This window comes from Symphalangus syndactylus, chromosome 12 (genome assembly GCF_028878055.3).
Source record: "Symphalangus syndactylus isolate Jambi chromosome 12, NHGRI_mSymSyn1-v2.1_pri, whole genome shotgun sequence".
In the NCBI taxonomy this organism is placed as follows: Eukaryota; Metazoa; Chordata; class Mammalia; order Primates; family Hylobatidae; genus Symphalangus; species Symphalangus syndactylus.
This window is the reverse complement of record NC_072441.2, coordinates 11,420,294-11,447,812: the sequence shown is the minus strand read 5'-3', so window position 1 is coordinate 11,447,812 and position 27,519 is coordinate 11,420,294.

The window sequence follows — 27,519 nt, the reverse complement described above, 5'->3', positions numbered from 1 at the left end:
TACTTTTGATTGAGCCGTTCTGAAACTCTCTTTCTGTAGAAACTGCAATTGGACATTCTGAGCGCTAAGAGGCCTATATTGGGAAAATGAATGTCTACAACTAAAAACTACACAGAAGAATTGTGTGAAACATCTTTCTGTTCTGTTTGTTCAACTAAAAGAGTTGAACCTTAGTTTTAATTGAGCCGTTCTGAAACACTCTTTCTGTAGAAAATGCAAGTGGAGATTCGGAGCGCTAAGATGGTAATAGTGGAAAAAGGAATGTCTCCAAATATAAACTACACAGAATCATTCTGTGAAACTTCTTTCTGATCTGTGCATTCAGCTAACAGAGTTAAACCATACTTTTGATTGAGCAGATCTGAACACTCTTTCTGTAGAAAATGCAACTGGACATTTGGAGTGCTAAGAGAGTAGTAGTGGAAAAAGGAATATATTCAAATATAAACTACACAGAAGCATTCTGTGAAACTTCTTTCTGATCTGAGCATTCAGCTAACAGAGTTAAACCATACTTTTGATTGAGCATATCTGAACACTCTTTCTGTAGAAAATGCAACTGGACATTTGGAGCGCTAAGAGAGTAGTAGTGGAAACAGGAATATATTCAAATATAAACTACACAGAAGCATTCTGTGAAACTTCTTTCTGATCTGAGCATTCAGCTAACAGAGTTAAACCATACTTTTGATTGAGCAGTTTTGAAACACTCTGTCTGTAGAAAATGCAACTGGACATTCGTAGCACTAAGTGCGTAATAGTGGAAAAAAGAATATGTTCAAATATAAACTACACAGAAGCATTGTATGAAACTTCTTTCTGTTCTGTGCATTCAACTAACAGAGTTGCACCTTACTTTTGATTGAGCCTTTCTGAAACACTCTTTCTGTAGAAACTGCAATTGGACATTCTGAGCGCTAAGAGGCCTCTATTGGGAAAAATAATATCTTCAAATAAAAACTACACAGAAGCATTGTGTGAAACTTATTTCTGATATGTTCATTAAGCTAACAGAGTTAAACCATACTTTTGATTGCGCAGTTCTGAACACTCTTTCTGTAGAAAATGCAAGTGGACATTCGGAGCGCTAAGAGGGTAATAGTGGAAAAAGGAATATATTCAAATATAAACTACACAGTAGCATTCTGTGAAAATGCTTTCTGTTCTGTGCATTCAACTAACAGAGTTGAACCTTACTTTTGATTGAGCCATTCTGAAACACTCTTTCTGTAGAAACTGCAATTGGACATGCTAAGCGCTAAGAGGCCTACATTGGGAAAAAGAATATCTTCAAATACAAACTACACAGATGCATTTTGTGAAAATTATTTCTGATCTGTAAATTCAGTTAACAGAGATAAAACATATTTTTGATTGAGCAGTTATGAAACACTCTTTTTGTAGAAAATGCAAGTGGAGATTCGGAGCGCTAAGAGGGTAATAGTGGAAAAAGGAATGTCTTCAAATATAAACTACACAGAATCATTCGGTGAAACTTCTTTCTGATCTGTGCATTCAGCTAACAGAGTAAAACCATACTTTTGATTGAGCAGATCTGAACACTCTTTCTGTAGAAAATGCAACTGGACATTTGGAGCGCTAAGAGCGTAGTAGTGGAAAAAGGAATATATTCAAATATAAACTACACAGAAGCATTCTGTGAAACTTCTTTCTGATCTGAGCATTCAGCTAACAGAGTTAAACCATACTTTTGATTAAGCAGTTTTGAAACACTCTGTCTGTAGAAAATGCAACTGGACATTCGTAGCGCTAAGTGGGTAATAGTGGAAAAAAGAATATGTTCAAATATAAACTACACAGAAGCATTGTATGAAACTTCTTTCTGTTCTGTGCATTCAACTAACAGAGTTGAACCTTACTTTTAAATGAGCCGTTCTGAAACTCTCTTTCTGTAGAAACTGCAATTGGACATTCTGAGCGCTAAGAGGCCTATATTGGGAAAAAGAATGTCTACAAATAAAAACTACACAGAAGAATTGTGTGAAACTTCTTTCTGTTCTGTTTGTTCAACTAAAAGAGTTGAACCTTAGTTTTGATTGAGCCGTTCTGAAACACTCTTTCTGTGGAAAATGCAAGTGGAGATTCGGAGCACTAAGAGGGTAATAGTGGAAAAAGGAATGTCTCCAAATATAAACTACACAGAATCATTCTGTGAAACTTCTTTCTGATCTGTGCATTCAGCTAACAGAGTTAAACCATACTTTTGATTGAGCAGATCTGAACACTCTTTCTGTAGAAAATGCAACTGGACATTTGGAGCGCTAAGAGCGTAGTAGTGGAAAAAGGAATATATTCAAATATAAACTACACAGAAGCATTCTGTGAAACTTCTTTCTGATCTGAGCATTCAGCTAACAGAGTTAAACCATACTTTTGATTGAGCAGTTTTGAAACACTCTGTCTGTAGAAAATGCAACTGGACATTCGTAGCGCTAAGTGGGTAATAGTGGAAAAAAGAATATGTTCAAATATAAACTACACAGAAGCATTGTATGAAACTTCGTTCTGTTCTGTGCATTCAACTAACAGAGTTGAACCTTACTTTTGATTGAGCCTTTCTGAAACACTCTTTCTGTAGAAACTGCAATTGGACATTCTGAGCGCTAAGAGGCCTCTATTGGGAAAAATAATATCTTCAAATAAAAACTACACAGAAGCATTGTGTGAAACTTATTTCTGATATGTTCATTAAGCTAACAGAGTTAAACCATACTTTGGATTGCGCAGTTCTGAACACTCTTTCTGTAGAAAATGCAAGTGGACATTCGGAGCGCTAAGAGGGTAATAGTGGAAAAAGGAATATATTCAAATATAAACTACACAGTAGCATTCTGTGAAAATACTTTCTGTTCTGTGCATTCAACTAACAGAGTTGAACCTTACTTTTGATTGAGCCGTTCTGAAACACTCTTTCTCTAGAAACTGCAATTGGACATGCTAAGCGCTAAGAGGCCTACATTGGGAAAAAGAATATCTTCAAATAAAAACTACACAGATGCATTCTGTGAAACTTATTTCTGATCTGTAAATTCAGTTAACAGAGATAAAACATATTTTTGATGGAGCAGTTATGAAACACTCTTTTTGTAGAAAATGCAAGTGGAGATTCGGAGCGCTAAGAGGGTAATAGTGGAAAAAGGAATGTCTTCAAATATAAACTACACAGAATAATTCGGTGAAACTTCTTTCTGATCTGTGCATTCTGCTAACAGAGTTAAACCATACTTTTGATTGAGCAGATCTGAACACTCTTTCTGTAGAAAATGCAACTGGACATTTGGAGCGCTAAGAGCGTATTAGTGGAAATAGGAATATATTCAAATATAAACTACACAGAAGCATTCTGTGAAACTTATTTCTGATCTGAGCATTCAGCTAACAGAGTTAAACCATACTTTTGATTGAGCAGTTTTGAAACACTCTGTCTGTAGGAAATGCAACTGGACATTCGTAGCGCTAAGTGGGTAATAGTGGAAAAAAGAATATGTTCAAATATAAACTACACAGAAGCATTGTATGAAACTTCTTTCTGTTCTGTGCATTCAACTAACAGAGTTGAACCTTACTTTTGATTGAGCCTTTCTGAAACACTCTTTCTGTAGAAACTGCAATTGGACATTCTGAGCGCTAAGAGGCCTATATTGGGAAAAAGAATGTCTACAAATAAAAACTACACAGAAGAATTGTGTGAAACTTCTTTCTGTTCTGTTTGTTCAACTAAAAGACTTGAACCTTAGTTTTGATTGAGCCGTTCTGAAACACTCTTTCTGTAGAAAATGCAAGTGGAGATTCGGAGCGCTAAGAGGGTAATAGTGGAAAAAGGAATGTCTCCAAATATAAACTACACAGAATCATTCTGTGAAACTTCTTTCTGATCTGTGCATTCAGCTAACAGAGTTAAACCATACTTTTGATTGAGCATATCTGAACACACTTTCTGTAGAAAATGCAACTGGACATTTGGAGCGCTAAGAGAGTAGTAGTAGAAAAAGGAATATATTCAAATATAAACTACACAGAAGCATTCTGTGAAACTTCTTTCTGATCTGAGCATTCAGCTAACAGAGTTAAACCATACTTTTGATTGAGCAGTTTTGAAACACTCTGTCTGTAGAAAATGCAACTGGACATTCGTAGCGCTAAGTGGGTAATAGTGGAAAAAAGAATATGTTCAAATATAAACTACACAGAAGCATTGTATGAAACTTCTTTCTGTTCTGTGCATTCAACTAAAAGAGATGAACCTTACTTTTGATTGAGCCTTTCTGAAACACTCTTTCTGTAGAAACTGCAATTGGACATTCTGAGCGCTAAGAGGCCTCTATTGGGAAAAATAATATCTTCAAATAAAAACTACACAGAAGCATTGTGTGAAACTTATTTCTGATATGTTCATTAAGCTAACAGAGTTAAACCATACTTTTGATTGCGCAGTTCTGAACACTCTTTCTGTAGAAAATGCAAGTGGACATTCGGAGCGCTAAGAGGGTAATAGTGGAAAAAGGTATATATTCAAATATAAACTACACAGTAGCATTCTGTGAAAATTCTTTCTGTTCTGTGCATTCAACTAACGGAGTTGAACCTTACTTTTGATTGAGCCGTTCTGAAACACTCTTTCTGTAGAAACTGCATTTGGACATGCTAAGCGCTAAGAGGCCTACATTGGGAAAAAGAATATCTTCAAATAAAAACTACACAGATGCATTCTGTGAAACTTATTTCTGATCTGTAAATTCAGTTAACAGAGATAAAACATATTTTTGATTGAGCAGTTATGAAACACTCTTTTTGTAGAAAATGCAAGTGGAGATTCGGAGCGCTAAGAGGGTAATAGTGGAAAAAGGAATGTCTTCAAATATAAACTACACAGAATCATTCGGTGAAACTTCTTTCTGATCTGTGCATTCAGCTAACAGAGTAAAACCATACTTTTGATTGAGCAGATCTGAACACTCTTTCTGTAGAAAATGCAACTGGACATTTGGAGCGCTAAGAGCGTAGTAGTGGAAAAAGGAATATATTCAAATATAAACTACACAGAAGCATTCTGTGAAACTTCTTTCTGATCTGAGCATTCAGCTAACAAGGTTAAAAAATACTTTTGATTGAGCAGTTTTGAAACACTCTGTCTGTAGAAAATGCAACTGGACATTCGTAGCGCTAAGTGGGTAATAGTGGAAAAAAGAATATGTTCAAATATAAACTACACAGAAGCATTGTATGAAACTTCTTTCTGTTCTGTGCATTCAACTAACAGAGTTGAACCTTACTTTTGATTGAGCCGTTCTGAAACACTCTTTCTGTAGAAACTGCAATTGGACATTCTGAGCGCTAAGAGGCCTATATTGGGAAAAAAAATGTCTACAAATAAAAACTACACAGAAGAATTGTGTGAAACTTCTTTCTGTTCTGTTTGTTCAACTAAAAGAGTTGAACCTTAGTTTTGATTGAGCCGTTCTGAAACACTCTTTCTGTAGAAAATGCAAGTGGAGATTCGGAGCGCTAAGAGGGTAATAGTGGAAAAAGGAATGTCTTCAAATATAAACTACACAGAATCATTCTGTGAAACTTCTTTCTGATCTGTGCATTCAGCTAACAGAGTTAAACCATACTTTTGATTGAGCAGATCTGAACACTCTTTCTGTAGAAAATGCAACTGGACATTTGGAGCGCTAAGAGAGTAGCAGTGGAAAAAGGAATATATTCAAATATAAACTACACAGAAGCATTCTGTGAAACTTCTTTCTGATCTGAGCATTCAGCTAACAGAGTTAAACCATACTTTTGATTGAGCAGTTTTGAAACACTCTGTCTGTAGAAAATGCAACTGGACATTCGTAGCGCTAAGTGGGTAATAGTGGAAAAAAGAATATGTTCAAATATAAACTACACAGAAGCATTGTATGAAACTTCGTACTGTTCTGTGCATTCAACTAACAGAGTTGATCCTTACATTTGATTGAGCCTTTCTGAAACACTCTTTCTGTAGAAACTGCAATTGGACATTCTGAGCGCTAAGAGGACTCTATTGGGTAAAATAATATCTTCAAATAAAAACTACACAGAAGCATTGTGTGAAACTTATTTCTGATATGTTCATTAAGCTAACAGAGTTAAACCATACTTTTGATTGCGCAGTTCTGAACACTCTTTCTGTAGAAAATGCAAGTGGACATTCGGAGCGCTAAGAGGGTAATAGTGGAAAAAGGAATATATTCAAATATAAACTACACGGTAGAATTCTGTGAAAATTCTTTCTATTCTGTGCATTCAACTAACAGAGTTGAACCTTACTTTTGATTGAGCCGTTCTGAAACACTCTTTCTGTAGAATCTGCAATTGGACATGCTAAGCGCTAAGAGGCCTACATTGGGAAAAAGAATATCTTCAAATAAAAACTACACAGATGCATTCTGTGAAACTTATTTCTGATCTGTAAATTCAGTTAACAGAGATAAAACATATTTTTGATTGAGCAGTTATGAAACACTCTTTTTGTAGAAAATGCAAGTGGAGATTCGGAGCGCTAAGAGGGTAATAGTGGAAAAAGGAATGTCTTCAAATATAAACTACACAGAATCATTCGGTGAAACCTCTTTCTGATCTGTGCATTCAGCTAACAGAGTAAAACCATACTTTTGATTGAGCAGATCTGAACACTCTTTCTGTAGAAAATGCAACTGGACATTTGGAGCGCTTAGAGCGTTATAGTGGAAAAAGGAATATATTCAAATATAAACTACACAGAAGCATTCTGTGAAACTTCTTTCTGATCTGAGCATTCAGCTAACAGAGTTAAACCATACTTTTGATTGAGCAGTTATGAAACACTCTGTCTGCAGAAAATGCAACTGGACATTCGTAGCGCTAAGTGGGTAATAGTGGAAAAAAGAATATGTTCAAATATAAACTACACAGAAGCATTGTATGAAACTTCTTTCTGTTCTGTGCATTCAACTAACAGAGTTGAACCTTACTGTTGATTGAGCCGTTCTGAAACACTCTTTCTGTAGAAACTGCAATTGGACATTCTGAGCGCTAAGAGGCCTATATTGGGAAAACGAATGTCTACAAATAAAAACTACACAGAAGAATTGTGTGAAAATTCTTTCTGTTCTGTTTGTTCAACTAAAAGAGTTGAACCTTGGTTTTGATTGAGCCATTCTGAAACACTCTTTCTGTAGAAAATGCAAGTGGAGATTCGGAGCGCTAAGAGGGTAATAGTGGAAAAAGGAATGTCTCCAAATATAAACTACACAGAATCATTCTGTGAAAATTCTTTCTGATCTGTGCATTCAGCTAACAGAGTTAAACCATACTTTTGATTGAGCAGATCTGAACACTCTTTCTGTAGAAAATGCAACTGGACATTTGGAGCGCTAAGAGAGTAGTAGTGGAAAAAGGAGTATATTCAAATATAAACTACACAGAAGCATTCTGTGAAACTTCTTTCTGATCTGAGCATTCAGCTAACAGAGTTAAACCATACTTTTGATTGAGCAGTTTTGAAACACTCTGTCTGTAGAAAATGCAACTGGACATTCGTAGCGCTAAGTGGGTAATAGTGGAAAAAAGAATATGTTCAAATATAAACTACACAGAAGCATTGTATGAAACTTCTTTCTGTTCTGTGCATTCAACTAACAGAGTTGAACCTTACTTTTGATTGAGCCTTTCTGAAACACTCTTTCTGTAGAAACTGCAATTGGACATTCTGAGCGCTAAGAGGCCTCTATTGGGAAAAATAATATCTTCAAATAAAAACTACACAGAAGCATTGTGTTAAACTTATTTCTGATATGTTCATTAAGCTAACAGAGTTAAACCATACTTTTGATTGCGCAGTTCTGAACACTCTTTCTGTAGAAAATGCAAGTGGACATTCGGAGCGCTAAGAGGGTAATAGTGGAAAAAGGAATATATTCAAATATAAACTACACAGTAGCATTCTGTGAAAATTCTTTCTGTTCGGTGCATTCAACTAACAGAGTTGAACCTTACTTTTGATTGAGCCGTTCTGAAACACTCTTTCTGTAGAAACTGCAATTGGACATGCTAAGCGCTAAGAGGCCTACATTGGGAAAAAGAATATCTTCAAATAAAAACTACACAGATGCATTCTGTGAAACTTATTTCTGATCTGTAAATTCAGTTAACAGAGATAAAACATATTTTTGATTGAGCAGTTATGAAACACTCTTTTTGTAGGAAATGCAAGTGGAGATTGGGAGCGCTAAGAGGGTAATAGTGGAAAAAGGAATGTCTTCAAATATAAACTACACAGAATCATTCGGTGAAACTTGTTTCTGATCTGTGCATTCTGCTAACAGAGTTAAACCATACTTTTGATTGAGCAGATCTGAACACTCTTTCTGTAGAAAATGCAACTGGACATTTGGAGCGCTAAGAGCGTAGTAGTGGAATAAGGAATATATTCAAATATAAACTACACAGAAGCATTCTGTGAAACTTCTTTCTGATCTGAGCATTCAGCTAACAGAGTTAAACCATACTTTTGATTGAGCAGTTTTGAAACACTCTGTCTGTAGAAAATGCAACTGGACATTCGTAGCGCTAAGTGGGTAATAGTGGAAAAAAGAATATGTTCAAATATAAACTACACAGAAGCATTGTATGAAACTTCTTTCTGTTCTGTGCATTCAACTAACAGAGTTGAACCTTACTTTTGATTGAGCCGTTCTGAAACACTCTTTCTGTAGAAACTGCAATTGGACATTCTGAGCGCTAAGAGGCCTATATTGGGAAAAAGAATGTCTACAAATAAAAACTACACAGAAGAATTGTGTGAAACTTCTTTCTGTTCTGTTTGTTCAACTAAAAGAGTTGAACCTTAGTTTTGATTGAGCCGTTCTGAAACACTCTTTCTGTAGAAAATGCAAGTGGAGATTCGGAGCGCTAAGAGGGTAATAGTGGAAAAAGGAATGTCTCCAAATATAAACTACACAGAATCATTCTGTGAAACTTCTTTCTGATCTTTGCATTCAGCTAACAGAGTTAAACCATACTTTTGATTGAGCAGATCTGAACAGTCTTTCTGTAGAAAATGCAACTGGACATTTGGAGCGCTAAGAGAGTAGTAGTGGAAAAAGGAATATATTCAAATATAAACTACACAGAAGCATTCTGTGAAACTTCTTTCTGATCTGAGCATTCAGCTAACAGAGTTAAACCATACTTTTGATTGAGCAGTTTTGAAACCCTCTATCTGTAGAAAATGCAACTGGACATTCGTAGCGCTAAGTGGGTAATAGTGGAAAAAAGAATATGTTCAAATATAAACTACACAGAAGCATTGTATGACACTTCTTTCTGTTCTGTGCATTCAACTAACAGAGTTGAACCTTACTTTTGATTGAGCCTTTCTGAAACACTCTTTCTGTAGAAACTGCAATTGGACATTCTGAGCACTAAGAGGACTCTATTGGGAAAAATAATATCTTCAAATAAAAACTACACAGTAGCATTGTGTGAAACTTATATCTGATATGTTCATTAAGCTAACAGAGTTAAACCATACTTTTGATTGTGCAGTTCTGAACACTCTTTCTGTAGAAAATGCAAGTGGACATTCGGAGCGCTAAGAGGGTAATAGTGGAAAAAGGAATATATTCAAATATAAACTACACAGTAGCATTCTGTGAAAATTCTTTCTGTTCTGTGCATTCAACTAACAGATTTGAACCTTAGTTTTGATTGAGCCGTTCTGAAACACTCTTTCTGTAGAAACTGCAATTGGACATGCTAAGCGCTAAGAGGCCTACATTGGGAAAAAGAATATCTTCAAATAAAAACTACACAGATGCATTCTGTGAAACTTATTTCTGATCTGTAAATTCAGTTAACAGAGGTAAAACATATTTTTGATTGAGCAGTTATGAAACACTCTTTTTGTAGAAAATGCAAGTGGAGATTCGGAGCGCTAAGAGGGTAATAGTGGAAAAAGGAATGTCTTCAAATATAAACTACACAGAATCATTCGGTGAAACTTCTTTCTGATCTGTGCATTAAGCTAACAGAGTTAAACCATACTTTTGATTGAGCAGATCTGAACACTCTTTCTGTAGAAAATGCAACTGGACCTTTGGAGCGCTAAGAGCGTAGTAGTGGAAAAAGGAATATATTCAAATATAAACTACACAGAAGCATTCTGTGAAACTTCTTTCTGATCTGAGCATTCAGCTAACAGAGTTAAACAATACTTTTGATTGAGCAGTTTTGAAACACTCTGTCTGTAGAAAATGCAACTGGACATTCGTAGCGCTAAGTGGGTAATAGTGGAAAAAAGAATATGTTCAAATATAAACTACACAGAAGCATTGTATGAAACTTCTTTCTGTTCTGTGCATTCAACTAACAGAGTTGAAACTTACTTTTGATTGAGCCGTTCTGAAACACTCTTTCTGTAGAAACTGCAATTGGACATTCTGAGCGCTAAGAGGCCTATATTGGGAAAAAGAATGTCTACAAATAAAAACTACACAGAAGAATTGTGTGAAACTTCTTTCTGTTCTGTTTGTTCAACTAAAAGAGTTGAACCTTAGTTTTGATTGAGCCGTTCTGAAACACTCTTTCTGTAGAAAATGCAAGTGTAGATTCGGAGCGCTAAGAGGGTAATAGTGGAAAAAGGAATGTCTCCAAATATAAACTACATAGAATCATTCTGTGAAACTTCTTTCTGATCTTTGCATTCAGCTAACAGAGTTAAACCATACTTTTGATTGAGCAGATCTGAACACTCTTTCTGTAGAAAATGCAACTGGACATTTGGAGCGCTAAGAGAGTAGTAGTGGAAAAAGGAATATAATCAAATATAAACTACACAGAAGCATTCTGTGAAACTTCTTTCTGATCTGAGCATTCAGCTAACAGAGTTAAACCATACTTTTGATTGAGCAGTTTTGAAACACTCTGTCTGTAGAAAATGCAACTGGACATTCGTAGCGCTAAGTGGGTAATAGTGGAAAAAAGAATATGTTCAAATATAAACTACACAGAAGCATTGTATGAAACTTCTTTCTGTTCTGTGCATTCAACTAACAGAGTTGAACCTTACTTTTGATTTAGCCTTTCTGAAACACTCTTTCTGTAGAAACTGCAATTGGACATTCTGAGCGCTAAGAGGCCTATATTGGGAAAAATAATATCTTCAAATAAAAACTACAAAGAAGCATTGTGTGAAACTTATTTCTGATATGTTCATTAAGCTAACATAGTTAAACCATACTTTTGATTGCGCAGTTCTGAACACTCTTTCTGTAGAAAATGCAAGTGGACATTCGGAGCGCTAAGAGGTTAATAGTGGAAAAAGGAATATATTCAAATATAAACTACACAGTAGCATTCTGTGAAAATTCTTTCTGTTCTGTGCATTCAACTAACAGAGTTGAACCTTACTTTTGATTGAGCCGTTCTGAAACACTCTTTCTGTAGAAACTGCAATTGGACATGCTAAGCGCTAAGAGGCCTACATTGGGAAAAAGAATATCTTCAAATAAAAACTATACAGATGCATTCTGTGAAACTTATTTCTGATCTGTAAATTCAGTTAACAGAGATAAAACATATTTTTGATTGAGCAGTTATGAAACACTCTTTTTGTAGAAAATGCAAGTGGAGATTCGGAGCGCTAAGAGGGTAATAGTGGAAGAAGGAATGTCTTCAAATATAAACTACACAGAATCATTCGGTGAAACTTCTTTCTGATCTGTGCATTCAGCTAACAGAGTAAAACCATACTTTTGATGGAGCAGATCTGAACACTCTTTCTGTAGAAAATGCAACTGGACATTTGGAGCGTTAAGAGCGTAGTAGTGGAAAAAGGAATATATTCAAATATAAACTACACAGAAGCATTCTGTGAAACTTCTTTCTGATCTGAGCATTCAGCTAACAGAGTTAAAACATACTTTTGATTGAGCAGTTTTGAAACACTCTGTCTGTAGAAAATGCAACTGGACATTCGTAGCGCTAAGTGGGTAATAGTGGAAAAAAGAATATGTTCAAATATAAACTACACAGAAGCATTGTATGAAACTTCTTTCTGTTCTTTGCATTCAACTAACAGAGTTGAACATTACTTTTCATTGAGCCGTTCTGAAACTCTCTTTCTGTAGAAACTGCAATTGGACATTCTGAGCGCTAAGAAGCCTATATTGGGAAAAAGAATGTCTACAAATAAAAACTACACAGAAGAATTGTGTGAAACTTCTTTCTGTTCTGTTTGTTCAACTAAAAGAGTTGAAACTTAGTTTTGATTGAGCCGTTCTGAAACACTCTTTCTGTAGAAAATGCAAGTGGAGATTCGGAGCGCTAAGAGGGTAATAGTGGAAAAAGGAATGTCTCCAAATATAAACTACACAGAATCATTCTGTGAAACTTCTTTCTGATCTGTGCATTCAGCTAACAGAGTTAAACCATACTTTTGATTGAGCAGATCTGAACACTCTTTCTGTAGAAAATGCAACTGGACATTTGGAGCGCTAAGAGAGTAGTAGTGGAAAAAGGAATATATTCAAATATAAACTACACAGAAGAATTCTGTGAAACTTCTTTCTGATCTGAGCCTTCAGCTAACAGAGTTAAACCATGCTTTTGATTGAGCATATCTGAACACTCTTTCTGTAGAAAATGCAACTGGACAATTGGAGCGCTAAGAGAGTAGTAGTGGAAAAAGGAATATATTCAAATATAAACTACACAGAAGCATTCTGTGAAACTTCTTTCTGATCTGAGCATTCAGCTAACAGAGTTAAACCATACTTTTGATTGAGCAGTTTTGAAACACTCTGTCTGTAGAAAATGCAACTGGACATTCGTAGCGCTAAGTGGGTAATAGTGGAAAAAAGAATATGTTCATATATAAACTACACAAAAGCATTGTATGAAACTTCTTTCTGTTCTGTGCATTCAACTAACAGAGTTGAACCTTACTTTTGATTGAGCCTTTCTGAAACACTCTTTCTGTAGAAACTGCAATTGGACATTCTGAGCGCTAAGAGGCCTCTATTGGGAAAAATAATATCTTCAAATAAAAACTACACAGAAGCATTGTGTGAAACTTATTTCTGATATGTTCGTTAAGCTAACAGAGTTAAACCATACTTTTGATTGCGCAGTTCTGAACACTCTTTCTGTAGAAAATGCAAGTGGACATTCGGAGCGCTAAGAGGGTAATAGTGGAAAAAGGAATATATTCAAATATAAACTACACAGTAGCATTCTGTGAAAATTCTTTCTGTTCTGTGCATTCAACTAACAGAGTTGAACCTTACTTTTGATTGAGCCGTTCTGAAACACTCTTTCTGTAGAAACTGCAATTGGACATGCTAAGCGCTAAGAGGCCTACATTGGGAAAAAGAATATCTTCAAATAAAAACTACACAGATGCATTCTCTGAAACTTATTTCTGATCTGTAAATTCAGTTAACAGAGATAAAACATATTTTTGATTGAGCAGTTATGAAACACTCTTTTTGTAGAAAATGCAAGTGGAGATTCGGAGCGCTAAGAGGGTAATAGTGGAAAAAGGAATGTCTTCAAATATAAACTACACAGAATCATTCGGTGAAACTTCTTTCTGATCTGTGCATTCAGCTAACAGAGTAAAACCATACTTTTGATTGAGCAGATCTGAACACTCTTTCTGTAGAAAATGCAACTGGACATTTGGAGCGCTAAGAGCGTAGTAGTGGAAAAAGGAATATATTCAAATATAAACTACACAGAAGCATTCTGTGAAACTTCTTTCTGATCTGAGCATTCAGCTAACAGAGTTAAACCATACTTTTTATTGAGCAGTTTTGAAGCACTCTGTCTGTAGAAAATGCAACTGGACATTCGTAACGCTAAGTGGGTAATAGTGGAAAAAAGAATATGTTCAAATATACACTACACAGAAGCATTGTATGAAACTTCTTTCTGTTCTGTGCATTCAACTAACAGAGTTGAACCTTACTTTTGATTGAGCCGTTCTGAAACTCTCTTTCTGTAGAAACTGCAATTGGACATTCTGAGCGCTAAGAGGCCTATATTGGGAAAATGAATGTCTACAACTAAAAACTACACAGAAGAATTGTGTGAAACTTCTTTCTGTTCTGTTTGTTCAACTAAAAGAGTTGAACCTTAGTTTTAATTGAGCCGTTCTGAAACACTCTTTCTGTAGAAAATGCAAGTGGAGATTCGGAGCGCTAAGATGGTAATAGTGGAAAAAGGAATGTCTCCAAATATAAACTACACAGAATCATTCTGTGAAACTTCTTTCTGATCTGTGCATTCAGCTAACAGAGTTAAACCATACTTTTGATTGAGCAGATCTGAACACTCTTTCTGTAGAAAATGCAACTGGACATTTGGAGTGCTAAGAGAGTAGTAGTGGAAAAAGGAATATATTCAAATATAAACTACACAGAAGCATTCTGTGAAACTTCTTTCTGATCTGAGCATTCAGCTAACAGAGTTAAACCATACTTTTGATTGAGCATATCTGAACACTCTTTCTGTAGAAAATGCAACTGGACATTTGGAGCGCTAAGAGAGTAGTAGTGGAAACAGGAATATATTCAAATATAAACTACACAGAAGCATTCTGTGAAACTTCTTTCTGATCTGAGCATTCAGCTAACAGAGTTAAACCATACTTTTGATTGAGCAGTTTTGAAACACTCTGTCTGTAGAAAATGCAACTGGACATTCGTAGCACTAAGTGGGTAATAGTGGAAAAAAGAATATGTTCAAATATAAACTACACAGAAGCATTGTATGAAACTTCTTTCTGTTCTGTGCATTCAACTAACAGAGTTGCACCTTACTTTTGATTGAGCCTTTCTGAAACACTCTTTCTGTAGAAACTGCAATTGGACATTCTGAGCGCTAAGAGGCCTCTATTGGGAAAAATAATATCTTCAAATAAAAACTACACAGAAGCATTGTGTGAAACTTATTTCTGATATGTTCATTAAGCTAACAGAGTTAAACCATACTTTTGATTGCGCAGTTCTGAACACTCTTTCTGTAGAAAATGCAAGTGGACATTCGGAGCGCTAAGAGGGTAATAGTGGAAAAAGGAATATATTCAAATATAAACTACACAGTAGCATTCTGTGAAAATGCTTTCTGTTCTGTGCATTCAACTAACAGAGTTGAACCTTACTTTTGATTGAGCCATTCTGAAACACTCTTTCTGTAGAAACTGCAATTGGACATGCTAAGCGCTAAGAGGCCTACATTGGGAAAAAGAATATCTTCAAATACAAACTACACAGATGCATTTTGTGAAAATTATTTCTGATCTGTAAATTCAGTTAACAGAGATAAAACATATTTTTGATTGAGCAGTTATGAAACACTCTTTTTGTAGAAAATGCAAGTGGAGATTCGGAGCGCTAAGAGGGTAATAGTGGAAAAAGGAATGTCTTCAAATATAAACTACACAGAATCATTCGGTGAAACTTCTTTCTGATCTGTGCATTCAGCTAACAGAGTAAAACCATACTTTTGATTGAGCAGATCTGAACACTCTTTCTGTAGAAAATGCAACTGGACATTTGGAGCGCTAAGAGCGTAGTAGTGGAAAAAGGAATATATTCAAATATAAACTACACAGAAGCATTCTGTGAAACTTCTTTCTGATCTGAGCATTCAGCTAACAGAGTTAAACCATACTTTTGATTAAGCAGTTTTGAAACACTCTGTCTGTAGAAAATGCAACTGGACATTAGTAGCGCTAAGTGGGTAATAGTGGAAAAAAGAATATGTTCAAATATAAACTACACAGAAGCATTGTATGAAACTTCTTTCTGTTCTGTGCATTCAACTAACAGAGTTGAACCTTACTTTTAAATGAGCCGTTCTGAAACTCTCTTTCTGTAGAAACTGCAATTGGACATTCTGAGCGCTAAGAGGCCTATATTGGGAAAAAGATGTCTACAAATAAAAACTACACAGAAGAATTGTGTGAAACTTCTTTCTGTTCTGTTTGTTCAACTAAAAGAGTTGAACCTTAGTTTTGATTGAGCCGTTCTGAAACACTCTTTCTGTGGAAAATGCAAGTGGAGATTCGGAGCACTAAGAGGGTAATAGTGGAAAAAGGAATGTCTCCAAATATAAACTACACAGAATCATTCTGTGAAACTTCTTTCTGATCTGTGCATTCAGCTAACAGAGTTAAACCATACTTTTGATTGAGCAGATCTGAACACTCTTTCTGTAGAAAATGCAACTGGACATTTGGAGCGCTAAGAGCGTAGTAGTGGAAAAAGGAATATATTCAAATATAAACTACACAGAAGCATTCTGTGAAACTTCTTTCTGATCTGAGCATTCAGCTAACAGAGTTAAACCATACTTTTGATTGAGCAGTTTTGAAACACTCTGTCTGTAGAAAATGCAACTGGACATTCGTAGCGCTAAGTGGTTAATAGTGGAAAAAAGAATATGTTCAAATATAAACTACACAGAAGCATTGTATGAAACTTCGTTCTGTTCTGTGCATTCAACTAACAGAGTTGAACCTTACTTTTGATTGAGCCTTTCTGAAACACTCTTTCTGTAGAAACTGCAATTGGACATTCTGAGCGCTAAGAGGCCTCTATTGGGAAAAATAATATCTTCAAATAAAAACTACACAGAAGCATTGTGTGAAACTTATTTCTGATATGTTCATTAAGCTAACAGAGTTAAACCATACTTTGGATTGCGCAGTTCTGAACACTCTTTCTGTAGAAAATGCAAGTGGACATTCGGAGCGCTAAGAGGGTAATAGTGGAAAAAGGAATATATTCAAATATAAACTACACAGTAGCATTCTGTGAAAATACTTTCTGTTCTGTGCATTCAACTAACAGAGTTGAACCTTACTTTTGATTGAGCCGTTCTGAAACACTCTTTCTCTAGAAACTGCAATTGGACATGCTAAGCGCTAAGAGGCCTACATTGGGAAAAAGAATATCTTCAAATAAAAACTACACAGATGCATTCTGTGAAACTTATTTCTGATCTGTAAATTCAGTTAACAGAGATAAAACATATTTTTGATGGAGCAGTTATGAAACACTCTTTTTGTAGAAAATGCAAGTGGAGATTCGGAGCGCTAAGAGGGTAATAGTGGAAAAAGGAATGTCTTCAAATATAAACTACACAGAATAATTCGGTGAAACTTCTTTCTGATCTGTGCATTCTGCTAACAGAGTTAAACCATACTTTTGATTGAGCAGATCTGAACACTCTTTCTGTAGAAAATGCAACTGGACATTTGGAGCGCTAAGAGCGTATTAGTGGAAATAGGAATATATTCAAATATAAACTACACAGAAGCATTCTGTGAAACTTATTTCTGATCTGAGCATTCAGCTAACAGAGTTAAACCATACTTTTGATTGAGCAGTTTTGAAACACTCTGTCTGTAGGAAATGCAACTGGACATTCGTAGCGCTAAGTGGGTAATAGTGGAAAAAAGAATATGTTCAAATATAAACTACACAGAAGCATTGTATGAAACTTCTTTCTGTTCTGTGCATTCAACTAACAGAGTTGAACCTTACTTTTGATTGAGCCTTTCTGAAACACTCTTTCTGTAGAAACTGCAATTGGACATTCTGAGCGCTAAGAGGCCTATATTGGGAAAAAGAATGTCTACAAATAAAAACTACACAGAAGAATTGTGTGAAACTTCTTTCTGTTCTGTTTGTTCAACTAAAAGACTTGAACCTTAGTTTTGATTGAGCCGTTCTGAAACACTCTTTCTGTAGAAAATGCAAGTGGAGATTCGGAGCGCTAAGAGGGTAATAGTGGAAAAAGGAATGTCTCCAAATATAAACTACACAGAATCATTCTGTGAAACTTCTTTCTGATCTGTGCATTCAGCTAACAGAGTTAAACCATACTTTTGATTGAGCATATCTGAACACACTTTCTGTAGAAAATGCAACTGGACATTTGGAGCGCTAAGAGAGTAGTAGTAGAAAAAGGAATATATTCAAATATAAACTACACAGAAGCATTCTGTGAAACTTCTTTCTGATCTGAGCATTCAGCTAACAGAGTTAAACCATACTTTTGATTGAGCAGTTTTGAAACACTCTGTCTGTAGAAAATGCAACTGGACATTCGTAGCGCTAAGTGGGCAATAGTGGAAAAAAGAATATGTTCAAATATAAACTACACAGAAGCATTGTATGAAACTTCTTTCTGTTCTGTGCATTCAACTAAAAGAGATGAACCTTACTTTTGATTGAGCCTTTCTGAAACACTCTTTCTGTAGAAACTGCAATTGGACATTCTGAGCGCTAAGAGGCCTCTATTGGGAAAAATAATATCTTCAAATAAAAACTACACAGAAGCATTGTGTGAAACTTATTTCTGATATGTTCATTAAGCTAACAGAGTTAAACCATACTTTTGATTGCGCAGTTCTGAACACTCTTTCTGTAGAAAATGCAAGTGGACATTCGGAGCGCTAAGAGGGTAATAGTGGAAAAAGGTATATATTCAAATATAAACTACACAGTAGCATTCTGTGAAAATTCTTTCTGTTCTGTGCATTCAACTAACGGAGTTGAACCTTACTTTTGATTGAGCCGTTCTGAAACACTCTTTCTGTAGAATCTGCATTTGGACATGCTAAGCGCTAAGAGGCCTACATTGGGAAAAAGAATATCTTCAAATAAAAACTACACAGATGCATTCTGTGAAACTTATTTCTGATCTGTAAATTCAGTTAACAGAGATAAAACATATTTTTGATTGAGCAGTTATGAAACACTCTTTTTGTAGAAAATGCAAGTGGAGATTCGGAGCGCTAAGAGGGTAATAGTGGAAAAAGGAATGTCTTCAAATATAAACTACACAGAATCATTCGGTGAAACTTCTTTCTGATCTGTGCATTCAGCTAACAGAGTAAAACCATACTTTTGATTGAGCAGATCTGAACACTCTTTCTGTAGAAAATGCAACTGGACATTTGGAGCGCTAAGAGCGTAGTAGTGGAAAAAGGAATATATTCAAATATAAACTACACAGAAGCATTCTGTGAAACTTCTTTCTGATCTGAGCATTCAGCTAACAAGGTTAAAAAATACTTTTGATTGAGCAGTTTTGAAACACTCTGTCTGTAGAAAATGCAACTGGACATTCGTAGCGCTAAGTGGGTAATAGTGGAAAAAAGAATATGTTCAAATATAAACTACACAGAAGCATTGTATGAAACTTCTTTCTGTTCTGTGCATTCAACTAACAGAGTTGAACCTTACTTTTGATTGAGCCGTTCTGAAACACTCTTTCTGTAGAAACTGCAATTGGACATTCTGAGCGCTAAGAGGCCTATATTGGGAAAAAAAATGTCTACAAATAAAAACTACACAGAAGAATTGTGTGAAACTTCTTTCTGTTCTGTTTGTTCAACTAAAAGAGTTGAACCTTAGTTTTGATTGAGCCGTTCTGAAACACTCTTTCTGTAGAAAATGCAAGTGGAGATTCGGAGCGCTAAGAGGGTAATAGTGGAAAAAGGAATGTCTTCAAATATAAACTACACAGAATCATTCTGTGAAACTTCTTTCTGATCTGTGCATTCAGCTAATAGAGTTAAACCATACTTTTGATTGAGCAGATCTGAACACTCTTTCTGTAGAAAATGCAACTGGACATTTGGAGCGCTAAGAGAGTAGCAGTGGAAAAAGGAATATATTCAAATATAAACTACACAGAAGCATTCTGTGAAACTTCTTTCTGATCTGAGCATTCAGCTAACAGAGTTAAACCATACTTTTGATTGAGCAGTTTTGAAACACTCTGTCTGTAGAAAATGCAACTGGACATTCGTAGCGCTAAGTGGGTAATAGTGGAAAAAAGAATATGTTCAAATATAAACTACACAGAAGCATTGTATGAAACTTCGTACTGTTCTGTGCATTCAACTAACAGAGTTGATCCTTACATTTGATTGAGCCTTTCTGAAACACTCTTTCTGTAGAAACTGCAATTGGACATTCTGAGCGCTAAGAGGCCTCTATTGGGTAAAATAATATCTTCAAATAAAAACTACACAGAAGCATTGTGTGAAACTTATTTCTGATATGTTCATTAAGCTAACAGAGTTAAACCATACTTTTGATTGCGCAGTTCTGAACACTCTTTCTGTAGAAAATGCAAGTGGACATTCGGAGCGCTAAGAGGGTAATAGTGGAAAAAGGAATATATTCAAATATAAACTACACGGTAGCATTCTGTGAAAATTCTTTCTATTCTGTGCATTCAACTAACAGAGTTGAACCTTACTTTTGATTGAGCCGTTCTGAAACACTCTTTCTGTAGAATCTGCAATTGGACATGCTAAGCGCTAAGAGGCCTACATTGGGAAAAAGAATATCTTCAAATAAAAACTACACAGATGCATTCTGTGAAACTTATTTCTGATCTGTAAATTCAGTTAACAGAGATAAAACATATTTTTGATTGAGCAGTTATGAAACACTCTTTTTGTAGAAAATGCAAGTGGAGATTCGGAGCGCTAAGAGGGTAATAGTGGAAAAAGGAATGTCTTCAAATATAAACTACACAGAATCATTCGGTGAAACCTCTTTCTGATCTGTGCATTCAGCTAACAGAGTAAAACCATACTTTTGATTGAGCAGATCTGAACACTCTTTCTGTAGAAAATGCAACTGGACATTTGGAGCGCTTAGAGCGTTATAGTGGAAAAAGGAATATATTCAAATATAAACTACACAGAAGCATTCTGTGAAACTTCTTTCTGATCTGAGCATTCAGCTAACAGAGTTAAACCATACTTTTGATTGAGCAGTTATGAAACACTCTGTCTGCAGAAAATGCAACTGGACATTCGTAGCGCTAAGTGGGTAATAGTGGAAAAAAGAATATGTTCAAATATAAACTACACAGAAGCATTGTATGAAACTTCTTTCTGTTCTGTGCATTCAACTAACAGAGTTGAACCTTACTTTTGATTGAGCCGTTCTGAAACACTCTTTCTGTAGAAACTGCAATTGGACATTCTGAGCGCTAAGAGGCCTATATTGGGAAAACGAATGTCTACAAATAAAAACTACACAGAAGAATTGTGTGAAAATTCTTTCTGTTCTGTTTGTTCAACTAAAAGAGTTGAACCTTGGTTTTGATTGAGCCATTCTGAAACACTCTTTCTGTAGAAAATGCAAGTGGAGATTCGGAGCGCTAAGAGGGTAATAGTGGAAAAAGGAATGTCTCCAAATATAAACTACACAGAATCATTCTGTGAAAATTCTTTCTGATCTGTGCATTCAGCTAACAGAGTTAAACCATACTTTTGATTGAGCAGATCTGAACACTCTTTCTGTAGAAAATGCAACTGGACATTTGGAGCGCTAAGAGAGTAGTAGTGGAAAAAGGAGTATATTCAAATATAAACTACACAGAAGCATTCTGTGAAACTTCTTTCTGATCTGAGCATTCAGCTAACAGAGTTAAACCATACTTTTGATTGAGCAGTTTTGAAACACTCTGTCTGTAGAAAATGCAACTGGACATTCGTAGCGCTAAGTGGGTAATAGTGGAAAAAAGAATATGTTCAAATATAAACTACACAGAAGCATTGTATGAAACTTCTTTCTGTTCTGTGCATTCAACTAACAGAGTTGAACCTTACTTTTGATTGAGCCTTTCTGAAACACTCTTTCTGTAGAAACTGCAATTGGACATTCTGAGCGCTAAGAGGCCTCTATTGGGAAAAATAATATCTTCAAATAAAAACTACACAGAAGCATTGTGTTAAACTTATTTCTGATATGTTCATTAAGCTAACAGAGTTAAACCATACTTTTGATTGCGCAGTTCTGAACACTCTTTCTGTAGAAAATGCAAGTGGACATTCGGAGCGCTAAGAGGGTAATAGTGGAAAAAGGAATATATTCAAATATAAACTACACAGTAGCATTCTGTGAAAATTCTTTCTGTTCGGTGCATTCAACTAACAGAGTTGAACCTTACTTTTGATTGAGCCGTTCTGAAACACTCTTTCTGTAGAAACTGCAATTGGACATGCTAAGCGCTAAGAGGCCTACATTGGGAAAAAGAATATCTTCAAATAAAAACTACACAGATGCATTCTGTGAAACTTATTTCTGATCTGTAAATTCAGTTAACAGAGATAAAACATATTTTTGATTGAGCAGTTATGAAACACTCTTTTTGTAGGAAATGCAAGTGGAGATTCGGAGCGCTAAGAGGGTAATAGTGGAAAAAGGAATGTCTTCAAATATAAACTACACAGAATCATTCGGTGAAACTTGTTTCTGATCTGTGCATTCTGCTAACAGAGTTAAACCATACTTTTGATTGAGCAGATCTGAACACTCTTTCTGTAGAAAATGCAACTGGACATTTGGAGCGCTAAGAGCGTAGTAGTGGAATAAGGAATATATTCAAATATAAACTACACAGAAGCATTCTGTGAAACTTCTTTCTGATCTGAGCATTCAGCTAACAGAGTTAAACCATACTTTTGATTGAGCAGTTTTGAAACACTCTGTCTGTAGAAAATGCAACTGGACATTCGTAGCGCTAAGTGGGTAATAGTGGAAAAAAGAATATGTTCAAATATAAACTACACAGAAGCATTGTATGAAACTTCTTTCTGTTCTGTGCATTCAACTAACAGAGTTGAACCTTACTTTTGATTGAGCCGTTCTGAAACACTCTTTCTGTAGAAACTGCAATTGGACATTCTGAGCGCTAAGAGGCCTATATTGGGAAAAAGAATGTCTACAAATAAAAACTACACAGAAGAATTGTGTGAAACTTCTTTCTGTTCTGTTTGTTCAACTAAAAGAGTTGAACCTTAGTTTTGATTGAGCCGTTCTGAAACACTCTTTCTGTAGAAAATGCAAGTGGAGATTCGGAGCGCTAAGAGGGTAATAGTGGAAAAAGGAATGTCTCCAAATATAAACTACACAGAATCATTCTGTGAAACTTCTTTCTGATCTGTGCATTCAGCTAACAGAGTTAAACCATACTTTTGATTGAGCAGATCTGAACACTCTTTCTGTAGAAAATGCAACTGGACATTTGGAGCGCTAAGAGAGTAGTAGTGGAAAAAGGAGTATATTCAAATATAAACTACACAGAAGCATTCTGTGAAACTTCTTTCTGATCTGAGCATTCAGCTAACAGAGTTAAACCATACTTTTGAATGAGCAGTTTTGAAACACTCTGTCTGTAGAAAATGCAACTGGACATTCGTAGCGCTAAGTGGGTAATAGTGGAAAAAAGAATATGTTCAAATATAAACTACACAGAAGCATTGTATGAAACTTCTTTCTGTTCTGTGCATTCAACTAACAGAGTTGAACCTTACTTTTGATTGAGCCTTTCTGAAACACTCTTTTTGTAGAAACTGCAATTGGATATTCTGAGCGCTAAGAGGCCTCTATTGGGAAAAATAATATCTTCAAATAAAAACTACACAGAAGCATTGTGTGAAACTTATTTCTGATATGTTCATTAAGCTAATAGAGTTAAACCATACTTTTGATTGCGCAGATCTGGACACTCTTTCTGCAGAAAATGCAAGTGGACATTCGGAGCGCTAAGAGGGTAATAGTGGAAAAAGTAATATATTCAAATATAAACTACACAGTAGCATTCTGTGAAAATTCTTTCTGTTCTGTGCATTCAACTAACAGAGTTGAACCTTACTTTTGATTGAGCCGTTCTGAAACACTCTTTCTGTAGAAACTGCAATTGGACATGCTAAGCGCTAAGAGGCCTACATTGGGAAAAAGAATATCTTCAAATAAAAACTACACAGATGCATTCTGTGAAACTTATTTCTGATCTGTAAATTCAGTTAACAGAGATAAAACATATTTTTGATTGAGCAGTTATGAAACACTCTTTTTGTAGAAAATGCAAGTGGAGATTCGGAGCGCTAAGAGGGTAATAGTGGAAAAAGGAATGTCTTCAAATATAAACTACACAGAATCATTCGGTGAAACTTCTTTCTGAATTGTGCATTCTGCTAACAGAGTTAAACCATACTTTTGATTGAGCAGATCTGAACACTCTTTCTGTAGAAAATGCAACTGGACACTTGGAGCGCTAAAAGCGTAGTAGTGGAAAAAGTAATATATTCAAATATAAACTACATAGAAGCATTCTGTGAAACTTCTTTCTGATCTGAGCATTCAGCTAACAGAGTTAAACCATACTTTTGATTGAGCAGTTTTGAAACACTCTGTCTGTAGAAAATGCAACTGGACATTCGTAGCGCTAAGTGGGTAATAGTGGAAAAGAGAATATGTTCAAATATAAACTACACAGAAGCATTGTATGAAACTTCTTTCTGTTCTGTGCATTCAACTAACAGAGTTGAACCTTACTTTTGATTGAGCCGTTCTGAAACACTCTTTCTGTAGAAACTGCAATTGGACATTCTGAGCGCTAAGAGGCCTATATTGGGAAAAAGAATGTCTACAAATAAAAACTTCACAGAAGAATTGTGTGAAACTTCTTTCTGTTCTGTTTTTTCAACTAAAAGAGTTGAACCTTAGCTTTGATTGAGTCGTTCTGAAACACTCTTTCTGTAGAAAATGCAAGTGGAGATTCGGAGCGCTAAGAGGGTAATAGTGGAAAAAGGAATGTCTCCAAATATAAACTACACAGAATCATTCTGTGAAACTTCTTTCTGATCTGTGCATTCAGCTAACAGAGTTAAACCATACTTTTCATTGAGCAGATCTAAACACTCTTTCTGTAGAAAATGCAACTGGACATTTGGAGCGCTAAGAGAGTAGTAGCGGAAAAAGGAATATATTCAAATATAAACTACACAGAAGCATTGTATGAAACTTCTTTCTGTTCTGTGCATTCAACTAACAGAGTTGAACCTTACTTTTGATTGAGCCTTTCTGAAACACTCTTTCTGTAGAAACTGCAATTGGACATTCTGAGCGCTAAGAGGCCTCTATTGGGAAAAATAATATCTTCAAATAAAAACTACACAGAAGCATTGTGTGAAACTTATTTCTGAAATGTTCATTAAGCTAACAGAGTTAAACCATACTTTTGTTTGCGCAGTTCTGAACACTCTTTCTGTAGAAAATGCAAGTGGACATTCGGAGCGCTAAGAGGGTAATAGTGGAAAAAGGAATATATTCAAATATAAACTAAACAGTAGCATTCTGTGAAAATTATTTCTGTTCTGTGCATTCAACTAACAGAGTTGAACCTTACTTTTGATTGAGCCGTTCTGAAACACTCTTTCTGTAGAAACTGCAATTGGACATGCTAAGCGCTAAGAGGCCTACATTGGGAAAAAGAATATCTTCAAATAAAAACTACACAGATGCATTCTGTGAAACTTATTTCTGATCTGTAAATTCAGTTAACAGAGATAAAACATATTTTTGATTGAACAGTTATGAAACACTCTTTTTGTAGAAAATGCAAGTGGAGATTCTGAGCGCTAATAGGGTAATAGTGGAAAAAGGAATGTCTTCACATATAAACTACACAGAATCATTCGGTGAAACTTCTTTCTGATCTGTGCATTCTGCTAACGGAGTTAAACCATACTTTTGATTGAGCAGATCTGAACACTCTTTCTGTAGAAAATGCAACTGGACATTTGGAGCGCTAAGAGCGTAGTAGTGGAAAAAGGAATATATTCAAATATAAACTACACAGAAGCATTCTGTGAAATTTCTTTCTGATCTGAGCATTCAGCTAACAGAGTTAAACCATACTTTTGATTGAGCAGTTTTGAAACACTCTGTCTGTAGAAAATGCAACTGGACATTCGTAGCGCTAAGTGGGTAATAGTGGAAAAAAATATGTTCAAATATAAACTACACAGAAGCATTGTATGAAACTTCTTTCTGTTCTGTGCATTCAACTAACAGAGTTGAACCTTACTTTTGATTGAGCCGTTCTGAAACACTCTTTCTGTAGAAACTGCAATTGGACATTCTGAGCGCTAAGAGGCCTATATTGGGAAAAAGAATGTCTACATATAAAAACTACACAGAAGAATTGTGTGAAACTTCTTTCTGTTCTGTTTGTTCAACTAAAAGAGTTGAACCTTAGTTTTGATTGAGCCGTTTTGAAACACTCTTTCTGTAGAAAATGCAAGTGGAAATTCCGAGCGCTAAGAGGGTAATAGTGGAAAAAGGAATGTCTCCAAATATAAACTACACAGAATCATTCTGTGAAACTTCTTTCTGATCTGTGCATTCAGCTAACAGAGTTAAACCATACTTTTGATTGAGAAGATCTGAACACTCTTTCTGTAGAAAATGCAACTGGACATTTTAAGCGCTAAGAGATTAGTAGTGGAAAAAGGAATATATTCAAATATAAACTACACAGAAGCATTCTGTGAAACTTCTTTCTGATCTGAGCATTCAGCTAACAGAGTTAAACCATACTTTTGATTGAGCAGTTTTGAAACACTCTGTCTGTAGAAAATGCAACTGGACATTCGTAGCGCTAAGTGGGTAATAGTGGAAATAAGAATATGTTCAAATATAAACTACACAGAAGCATTGTATGAAACTTCTTTCTGTTCTGTGCATTCAACTAACAGAGTTGAACCTTACTTTTGATTGAGCCGTTCTGAAACACTCTTTCTGTAGAAACTGCAATTGGACATTCTGAGCGCTAAGAGGCCTATATTGGGAAAAAGAATGTCTACAAATAAAAACTACACAGAAGAGTTGTGTGAAACTTCTTTCTGTTCTGTTTGTTCAACTAAAATAGTTGAACCTTAGTTTTGATTGAGCCGTTCTGAAACACTCTTTCTTTAGAAAATGCAAGTGGAGATTCGGAGCGCTAAGAGGGTAATAGTGGAAAAAGGAATGTCTCCAAATATAAACTACACAGAATCATTCTGTGAAACTTCTTTCTGATCTGTGCATTCAGCTAACAGAGTTAAACCATACTTTTGATTGAGCAGATCTCAACACTCTTTCTGTAGAAAATGCAACTGGACATTTGGAGCGCTAAGAGAGTAGTAGTGGGAAAAGGTATATATTCAAAGATAAACTACACAGAAGCATTCTGTGAAACATCTTTCTGATCTGAGCATTCAGCTAACAGAGTTAAACCATACTTTTGATGGGGCAGTTTTGAAACACTCTGTCTGTAGAAAATGCAACTGGACATTCGTAGCGCTAAGTGGGTAATAGTGGAAAAAAGAATATGTTCAAATATAAACTACACAGAAGCATTGTATGAAACTTCGTTCTGTTCTGTGCATTCAACTAACAGAGTTGAACCTTACTTTTGATTGAGCCTTTCTGAAACACTCTTTCTGTAGAAACTGCAATTGGACATTCTGAGCGCTAAGAGGCCTCTATTGGGAAAAATAATATCTTCAAATAAAAACTACACAGAAGCATTCTGTGAAACTTCTTTCTGATCTGAGCATTCAGCTAACAGAGTTAAACCATACTTTTGATTGAGCAGTTTTGAAACACTCTGTCTTTAGAA